Consider the following 10,791-nt stretch of genomic DNA (forward strand, 5'->3'; position numbering starts at 1 on the left):
GCAGGGAGCTGTAAGAGTCCGTTCAGAGCTTACAGAACGAAACGTATCCCAGGTTTTGAAAACAGCAGGAAAAATTGGGTTTCTTTACTTTATAGACAATTCTTAAAAACCTCTATTGCTACTGCTGTCATCACCCCTGAGCTCTTTCAGCTCTTTTCTGGGTTGTAGCGCAGCAACAATAAAACCATCAGAGCACAAATAGCTTCTTAATGAGATCAGTCACACACATGTGCACACACACACCCACACCCGCGGTGTTACTAAACCACCACCATCTCCTCAATGAAGAGTCTCCTCTGGTTGAATAAACTCTTCCTTGTTCAGTCAGGTTGTGTAAAACCACAGGGATATCAAAGACAGGTGGAAATAACTGCTCTGAGACATGCTGATGAAAGCCCTACAGATGCAGTGGCAGTATTCATGAGCTCAGCTGCACGTAGAGATGGATGCAGAGCTTTCCTGTCACACTTGCTGGCAATCTTAATGCCTCAGTGAGAGAAAAAGTAGCAAACCCTTCTGCAGCGTTCTGTGAATGAGCCCTTGTCAACTCCCCACCACAGTCCTTCAATCCATTGTTTCTCCTTATACTATTGTTTTAAAAGGTTGAAGATTAAACCTGCCTTATAATCCCATTTTTTCTCCTTTCAGGGCAATTATTTTTGCTCTTTGCCCAGGAAGGGTTCAAAAAAATAAAATGTTGCACAACTGGGAAAAGGCAACTTGGATTTCAAAACAGATTTTAGTGTTAAGAGAGAAGGATTAGCACAGGCACATGGTGTATTGTTTGCAAAACTAGGATTTTAAATAGACTAAAACAACAGGTGGTGACAAAAAGAGAATGCCTGAATGAGAGCTGGAAATTAGACTCAAACCATTTCAGAGGTTTGAAGCCACTCAGTTAAATTTTCCAGGCATTTTTTCCATTTGCATGTTCACACTTCAGTTGTGATCAGATGCTTTTCTTCTGTACAACCCAAAGCACTTAACAAAGTAAAGCAAATATCATTATTCTTATTTAACAGATGAAGAAACAGGGGCGAAAAGAATCAGATTTGTTGCCAGTGGCCTAGCAGTGGCCTGTGGGAAAATTCAGGTTACTGGTTACTTGACCAGTGGTATATCAACAGAATTGTATCATGGGTTTCATTGAGATTCTGCTCCATACAATCTTCAGATCCTGTTATTCTGGACACAGCTGAAAGAACGAGGTCATCACTAGTGGGTGTTAGAAAAAGGATTCCTTCCAGCCCCCTTCACACTCCACAACATTTTATCCTTCAAACTGGACAGATTCACCCTTAGCAATCTATGCTTTTAAAGCTATGTGGCTATAGCAGGTGTAGCCCCAGATGCTCAACCCCATAGCATGAAACACACCAGGAGGGAGCCTAGGAGTGAACTATCACAGATTTAGTGCCAGTAATCAAGGACCCAGCAGGGATCAAACCCTGCAGGGCATTGAACCAGAGTTCCTTGACAGCCTGGATAAACCCCTTAACCCTCACTGACTTCAACAGAATTAGAAGTTTTTGGCACCGCCATAGACTGATTTTTCTTTCAGGGGTGACTGGTGCCTCTCTGCCACACCATCCCACCATGAAGTCTTGTTCCTCATGTTTCCATGTATTCTGCTAGCTTATGTAAGCAATGTGAATGGTCTGAGTTGGGGCTGAGGAACTAGTGCATCTGCGAGCAAGTGTGTAAGTGCTTGCAGTGGCAGAAGTAATGGCTGAGGACACAGAATGCAGAGAAGCTGGAGAATATTTAAAAGCCCACATGACTTTGAAGTGAATATGGGATGTCTGGAGGATTTGCAAGAAATGTATTATCTGATGCTTGCTTCACTCCTCTGCATCTGCTACTGGTCTGTATAGAGATGGAATAGGCCATCTTATCTCAGCCAGTAGTTCACTTTTTATGGCTTTTTGCCAAGTGTTGCATTCTGGAAAAGAAAAAAGTATAGTTGTCACTGTATGACTATAGGGAAGTATATCTACAGGAGATTTTCAGAGGATTTTGATAGTATTGATTAACATCCTCTATGGAGCATTTCCCTTTTCTTTCCACAGAGTATTCCCCCAATCTACAATGTTTCTGTAAAATCTGCAGTAATTGCAGAAGGAATTTCAAGACTATAAATATATGTTCTATGTAATTAAAGCATCTGGTGTCATGGATTTGGCTCAAATATTGTATGACATGCATTGCCTGATACATTCAACTTATCCTTTTAACATGATCATCAGTCAGAGATCAGATACTGAATTTGAGAATCAGTAAAAGACCAACTTTTCTCTCAGTTAATGCTGTGTTAATGAAACTGTCAAAATACACTGTCTGGTTTCAAAAGCAGTTCAACATTAATACATGCAAGTCCAGCAGCTCTGCCAGAGAAATTTTGAGAGCAGATGGACCAGAGATCACTGTGAAACTTTTACTGCATATCTATTTACTCCATTATATACACATACCTGTTGGTCCAGGTGTCAATTGACATTACATGTACAAATGAGAACAGATGCAGTTAGCAAGTCAACAACAATAGGTAGGAAAACAGGTCCCTGAAATGTGCTGACTTTTGCTAATACATTTCTGTTGGTATGACACTTCGGGTAGGAGGGAGAGGGGAAGGCATCGTGTTGATACACCCTGTGCTGTATACCGCTTAGCCAACAATATTCTTGTCCAATTTTTTTCCCATTTGTCTCAATTAAAATGCATCTCTGTTCAACTGAGGCACAACAAACCCATAACAAAATGTCTCATAACATTAAGCACATGCTGAGAGGGAACAATGAATCACTATAAACACTTTACCCCACTAGCTATAAATTATTCTTAATTCTGTTTCTCTAACTCAGATCACTTCTCCAGCTGGCCTTTTCTGTTCTGAAAAACGGTTCTGCAAAAATGACAATTTCATACTCTATTACTTGTCTGTACTTAGGGTTCATAAAAAATCATAACTAACTCAGACTCTTTACTCTGCGTCCACCTCTGAGGGAGCACCAAGCACTTAGTGCTGTACAAGTATCTCAAAGGCTGCAGTCTGTAGAGAACAAAAGCCATCAGGGATGTAACTTCAGTACCATCCAAAGGCTAGCTTTTAAAGTTCGTAATTAGCTACTGGCATGATCAGCTCCAAATGTGTTTTAGATTTACACTTGACATGGTTAAATATTGCAGTAACTGTGGTCAACTAGAATTTATTCTCCTACATCTGCTGCACCACGTAGCTGTGTTTTTGTGCTACTGTATTGAGCCTCTGGCAAAATATTTGGTTTGTGGAACAAATCTGCACCTGGAAAAGCCTTTTATGAGTGAAGATTGTAAGGGGACCAAACACTTTTTCTGTGAGATAAATCTCATTACCCAAGGCGGTGATCCTTCTTTCTAACTAATTTTTTGCTGCCTGTCACTGGAGAACACATCCACTGAAGTACTGTTAAAATCCTGGGTGGGTTTTCCAGAAGTGCCTAAGTGATTTAGGACTTATGATGATTTGGGGATTCCTAAATGTATCTGGCAAACTCTATCTGATTTAGGGGCTTTTAATCTGCATGAGAGTGCAAATCCTGTTTCAAAGGTGAGGGGGTTTGTATCATTATTTTCTTTGAATCTGTGTGTTGAACTGATGTTGACTCAAGGCAAGTAATAAGGAATTTTTAACTTAATTGTTCTGAAAAAGCAATTATCACAAAAAGGAAGGAAAATGGATTTAAGCAGTCAGTTGGCTCACATAGGAAATTTGGTTTCTCTCTTGCTGGTCAGCAAGGGTCACTGGAAACTGGCTTGTTGAAACAGACCTGGGATCACGTGGCAAAGGAGACTGGAAGGACTTTAAAAGGTCTACTGTTTGCTTCACTAATTTCTATCAACCCAGGTAGAGATAAGCTGTACAAGAGCCTGATGAAGCAGAAGGAACTTTGCCCGAATAAATATAGAAAGATCACACAAAAAATGGGTGAGGAAGATTACTTTCATGAAATTTTTTGATTTGCTGAATTATCTGCATTCTTTTGGACTTTACCTCTTAAGAGACTATCAGCTAAGTCAAAATCATCACAGAAAAGTGATCTGAAGAACGAGGGGGTGCAGTTCAATAGGAACAAACACATAGTGGTACACTTTGTCAGGAGCAAGTAGGTACACAAATCCATTGTCGGATAACTTGTAGAACAATTTTGTAAAAGTAGCTCATCTGATCCCAAACTGTACATCCATCAGTACGAAGAGTTAACAAGAAGTTGGTGTGAAATCAAACTTTCATCTGAAGTGTATCAGCAGGAGCGTATCCAACATGATATATGAACTCATCGCTCACTGGGCTGTGTCCAGGTTTGTGAGGCACCTTCTGAAATGTGGATACATCTCAGAGAAGAGCTAGAGGCAAGATCTATGACAGCAAGACCCTTGAGAAAATAATGAACAAATGTAGGTCATCTGCCCTTCAGAAAATAAGACTGACACTGCAGAATAAAAAAGAATAATCTGTTTTCCACATTCATGATGGAAATAGTAATCTGAAACAGCATCAGGGAAGATTCAGGATGGAAAAACCTTTTACCAGTAAAGACTGCATAATTTACCAGTAAAGAGGCTTTGGAATAGACTGTGTGGGGAAGCTAGAGACTTCAGCATTAGGGATGAGTAAAAAGCCACCTGTCATAGATGTGGTTGATTCTGCCTGGGATCAGCAGGATGGACTGTGTGTTCTCTGACTCTGTGACTGTAATCCCTGGCATGCCTGTGTACGCTTGCCTTGTGCCTTCATAAAGAAGAAAAGTGGGACACAGAAACTCAGATTTTAAACGGGATTTGGAAGATCCTCAGGTGAAGGTTGGGAAAGACTGAACTAATGTCAGAACTCCAGTAACTCTAAAAAGGTCCCTGCATTCTCCTGGCAAAACTGGCTGCTCGTGGCTTGGATGGGCATAAATTTCGATGGGTAAAAAACTGGCTGGATGGCCGGGCCCAAAGACTTGTGGTGAATGGAGTTAAATCCGGCTGGCAGTCATGAGTGGTGTCCCCCAGGGTTCGGTTTTGGGGCCACTCTTGTTTAACATCTTTATTGATGATCTAGACGAGGGGATCGAGTGCACCCTCAGTAAGTTTGCAGATGACACCAAGTTGGGTGGGAGTGTTGATCTGCTCGAGGGTAGGGAGGCTCTGCAGAGAGATCTGGACAGGCTGGAGCGATGGGCTCAGGCCAACTGTAGGAGGTTCAATAAGGCCAAATGCCGGGTGCTGCACTTGGGCCACAACAACCCCCAGCAGCGCTACAGGCTTGGGGAGGAGTGGCTGGAGAGCTGCCAGTCAGAGAGGGACCTGGGGTGTTGATTGACAGCTGGTTGAACATGAGCCAGCAGTGTGCCCAGGTGGCCAAGAAGGCCAATGGCATCCTGGCTTGTATCAGCAATAGCGTGGCCAGCAGGGACAGGGAAGTGATCTTACCCTTGTACTCGGCACTGGTGAGGCTGCATCTCGATTCCTGTGTTCAGTTTTGGGCCCCTCACTACAAAAAGGACATTGAATTACTTGAGCGTGTCCAAAGAAGGGCAACGAAGCTGGTGAAGGGTCTGGAGCACATGTCGTACGAGGAGCGGCTGAGGGAACTGGGGGTGTTTAGTCTGGAGAAGAGGAGGCTGAGGGGAGACCTCATCGCCCTCTACAACTACCTGAAAGGAGGTTGCAGAAAGCTGGGGATGAGTCTCTTTAACCAAGTAACAAGCGATAGGACAAGAGGTAATGGCCTCAAGTTGCGCCAGGGAAGGTTTAGGCTGGATATTAGGAAGTATTTCTTTCCAGAACGGATTGTTAGGCGTTGGAATGGGCTGCCCAGGGAGGTGGTGGAGTCCCCATCCCTGGAGGTGCTCAAGAGTCGCGTTGACATAGTGCCTGGGGATATGGTGTAGTTGGGAACTGTCAGTGTTAGGTCAATGGTTGGACTGTATGATCTTCAAGGTCTTTTCCAACCTAGATGATTCTGTGATTCTGTATCTGGTGAAAAGTCCAGTCATAACATTTGTGCCTCTCTGTTCAAAGCAAGGAGAAATGCCTAAACCTTGGCGAATTGTGGGCATGTTACTCTAAAATCTGAGGTTCCCTGTGCTCTGAATTTGAGTCCTGAGAAATTCAGTTCTGAGAAATTCAGTCCTTTCCCAGTGAGCTGGAAAGCATCCAAAAGGGAAGGTTGGACAGCTTTCTGACAAGGACCACAGGGCCTCTACTGAGATCTCTGCTCTGCCACAGCACAGTGAGAAGCACATCTACATTTCACTGACACAGATATAAAGCAGAGCAGGTGCAGAAAAATAGCAGAAGAAAGAGTCATGGTATGGTAAATTTACCACCATCCTTAGGGATTAGTGTTTTCTGGACTTTCCTGCAAAGCTCTGTGCTCAGTGATGTTGAATGCAAGTTACAAATAAATCTTATAATCAAGAATAATTGATTTTTTATAGATCACATTTTTTATCCCGCCTTTTCCAGTCCAGGCCTCTTGTCTGAGTATGGTCATTAGAAGACTTGTCTAAGAAAGCACTCACCAAAACAACCAAAAGTACTTCTGCCACTTGAATACTGGCTACTCAGCTCTAGGAGAAAATTTAAAGCAGAGGGATCATCCATCAGTTAATTTTGATAGGGCTATGTTCATTTGAACAGTCTAAGGAGCTGAACCTTCCTGTTTTCCTATTTTATAAAGTGTTTCTTATCTGCAAAGAGACAATGGGTATCAAAATGATATTATGAATCTCAATAATGAGTGCACTAGAAACATAAAGAAACTGTCAGTTTATGACAGTGAAAAGGAAAAAAAGAATACCTGCCTGGGACATCAATTATATAAAGGATAATACCTTAGAATGTAACAGAAAATATTTCTTTTTAATATCTTTAATATACTGAGTATAGATCAAAATTTTTTCACCAGGAAAAAAAATTAAATGTGATTGATAACATTTCTATAAAGTTGTTCAGTTTCGCTTTGCATGGAAATAAATGCTGCAAGCTTCAACGGTCATTTAATACTATTTTAGACTAAAGAGGATGTTTAGAATTTCCCTAATATACTCATATCTGTCACATGTGTTTAAGAGAGTTGTTAGCTATGTAGGGTCAGCATACTGAATGCTGATAAAAAGGTTTCTGGCACTACTAAATGACCCCAGTACACTGGTTTTAACATTCAGTTGTCTTGAGCACTACAAAACAGTATTCACGGCTAAAATGATAGGATATTTCTGCAAGTAAAGTACGATTCCAAGTATTTCATGTACAGATGATCATTCTCTTTAATGCTTTAATGATGTATAAAGAGAGCATGAAAATAGCTTATTTGTTTCGATTTTACTGTTTTTACATTAGAAGCACTGTCTCATACTACATTTCATCAAATGCCTTGCACAGCTGTCAAGACAGGCATCTTTATGCAAAAACAATATTTTCAGTCTGGAGCAATTTGTTGAAGGGATTAATTGGAAGATAACGAGCCACGCTATGAACAAGGCATGACTTATAATGTTTAAAATGTGCACATGTCAAATATTGTAGACAAAGCTCTCTAATTGTGTAATTTCATGCTCTTTGGGGTCTCAATTTCTTTTATTACAACTGAGATGAGGTTAGCAGCCATCAATGAAATTTAATCTCAGTGGAACATGTACTCAGAACTCATTGTTATATAGATAAGCAGCCGCTCTTATATTAATAGTTCCTTCAGAAATCAGTAAACTCTGTATATACATGGTGTAGCTGGATTATCTTTTTAAGACTCAAGCAGGTATATCATAATGATTATGTTTTGAATAATGCCTTATCTGCTTAAGGCCTTCCTATGTACTCACATGCACCTGAGAATCAGGATACAGAGCAGGAAAACCAACAGCACCTGCCCCCCCTCTTAACAAAGCAACAGTGAATAACTAACTACAGGGTGGGTTTAAGTTTTAACTCATACATTTCTAGAAAAGGGGAAGAAAAGAAAATAGAAACTAAATCCACATGCATTTGACAGCAAAAAGTTGCAGAAGGAAAAATGAAGAAAATACTTGTCAGTTTTGAAGCAAACAGAAAAAAAAATTAAGGGATCCTTTTTTATTTTGTGTTTTCAGCAGTGCATCACAAAGACTTATGGTAGAAGAAAAACACCAAAGGAGTTGAGGAACAAAACCAGTGATAAGATGCTGACAGAGAGAACATCACTGAAGTAAAACAAGAGGCTGCAAATCTGAATTTTAAAAGAGAAATGCAAAGCAACAGGGAGACAACCTGCAAGACTTGTTAGGCACATCAGAAAGGGGATTGAAAGAAATGACCAAGTATGAAGTATCTATGTATTTATCTGTCTCTCCTCTCTCACTGTGTGTTTGCCCGCAGAGGATTTTTGAGGCATTCTAGACATCACACCAAGGCTTCCTGTTTGGAGGGAAACTCAAAGGATTTTGTCCCAGTACACTGTTCTTGTCTCCATGTTCTGCCTGAGCTCAAGATCCAGCGGCACTTCTCACAGCAGCGCTAAGGTGTAATGGTGTGCAAATGCCTTATGGAGCATTCTATTTTTGGACAGTTATGCAAGTGATAGCTCACCCTTACACCTCCCTGGGGAGAGAAACAAAGAGATTAGGTGTCCAAGCTCAGCCCACAGTAGAAGTCAGCAGGAACATCTAGGTGTAGGATGAAGGATTTATTGATCCTCAAACCACTATTAACCAGGAGAAAATGCCAGTGATTCTTGGGATGATTTATTCCAAATGCACATTACTGCAATAGTTTCTTGGGTCAGTCCTACCTGCTTTATGGGCATATAGCAGATGGATAACCAGCCCAGGGATGTAAGCAATGTGGTATGGGTGGAAGCACCAAGTCAGAAATTGTGGCTTGACTGCAAGCTAATCATTGCTATACCTGATTAGGTAAAGATTTCAAGTCATTATGGCAAGTGCTGAAGGGAAAAGGATGAGTCAATTTACTAAAATTATACTTGGACACAGAGGGTAGCTAGGCAACTGGGTTAGTATTATCCAAAGTTAGTCAAGCATTGGAGATTCCTCATGAACAACAAATGAGTCCAGAATTTCTGGGTATGTCACTGTCCCTCTTGTCCTAAACATAGTTACCTAAAGACAGAGGCCCAATACCTTTGACATCTGAATATGGAGGAACAGTCCTGTACATTTATGCAGTTTGGAAACCATGTGTGAAAACACTGGGCTATTTTATGTCTTCCTTTTTTTTTCTTTATAAATCTTGCGCACAGAAATGGTGAGAGAAGGAGGAACGGAAACAAACGGGAGTAGGGGATCAGTGCTTCCCTACGCTCCTGTACACAAGGGTGCTGTGTGCTGAGCTGGGTACTAACGAGATCATAGATACCAACTGAAGGCAAAGTTATTTCCCTCTCTCAGCACTCATGTGGCCCATATAAGAAATACCATGTCCTGTTTTGATCCTTCACTACAAGAGAGGTGTTGACAAGCTGAAGGATGTCCGGCAGAAAATCAGTAAGATGGTTTGCAGACAGATGCACATGGGATATGGGGAAAGTCTGGAGGAAGAGTTTGATCAGCCTGGAGGAGAGAGATGATGCAGGGGACTAGCTGAAGCCTTCAGTTACCCAACAGGGAAGATGTTATGGAGAAGGCAGAGGCAGGCAGCTCTCACGGATACTCAGAGCAAGGACAAAAAGCAAAAGCGACAGCTTGCAGCAAGGAAAAGTCAGCTGAACCCAGGAAACAGTTGCTTACCCTGGCAGAGGCTGAGGATGGGGACAGAGTCTGGAGAAAGGCTGGCACCTCTCCTTAGAGAGCTGCAAAAGTTAGCTGGGGCCCTGAGTGACTAGATCTAATTTTGAAGGCAGACTGATTTTCAGAAGGAGGTTGTAATACATGACCTCTAAAGTTCACTTCCAACTTAACTTTTGTATAGTAGCATGGGGAATTTCTGAAACTGCTTTCTACACAAAAGTTGTGGTTGAAGGAGCACTAACTACTGTGTCCTGTCCCAGACAATGTGTCCATAGGAAGAGGCTGGATTACAAGAAAGACCCCATTGCACTTCAGTAAGCTTTGGATGAGGACCTCCCAATAACGAGTTTCCATCAAATACAACTTCATCATGTAAGAACCAAAAAGATTATATGAATTGAAAAGGCTGTAGATGGTAGACAGCCAAGCCGAGCCAGGCACACAGTTTCCGCTCCTTGTGACTAACCAAATAGTTGTGCACCATTGTTTCTGTACCCCAGCTGAATGATCTAACCTATGAATTTTAAAAGTTTAGTTACGCTGAATTACTCCAAGATCAATCCCATTCATTACTAACGATGCAGATTTTTTTCTTGAAAGTCTTTCCCTATTGTATCCCTGGAAACAAATGCTTTGTGTATCTCATTATATGTAGGTTTTTCTGCAACACTGTTTATCATCTCTTGCAGGTAGAAAGGTGAATAAGCTAACAGTTTTTTAGAAGGTAGTACTTATGTAATAGCGAAAACTTTGGCTTTTGTTTCACCCTTTAAAAGGAATCAGTGTTCTTCCTTTCCTTAATTGCTGAGATGTCATAATAGTTTTAATTATATTCCCACCTGAATATAGGTCACCTTGCTTTTAAAAGTAAAAAGACTTTTAAAATTTTATTTAAAATTTTATCCCACATCTGAAATGAATGTTATTTCAGAAAAATGGTGGAGTGGTGGGGGGAGTTCACAAGAGAAGGAATGGGAACATCTAGGGTTGGAGTCAGCAGCTGGACATTCTCTGCTAAGGCTGTTGTCAGCATCACAGAAAACAA

Source organism: Strix aluco, chromosome 1 (assembly GCF_031877795.1).
Source record: "Strix aluco isolate bStrAlu1 chromosome 1, bStrAlu1.hap1, whole genome shotgun sequence".
Classification (NCBI taxonomy): domain Eukaryota; kingdom Metazoa; phylum Chordata; class Aves; order Strigiformes; family Strigidae; genus Strix; species Strix aluco.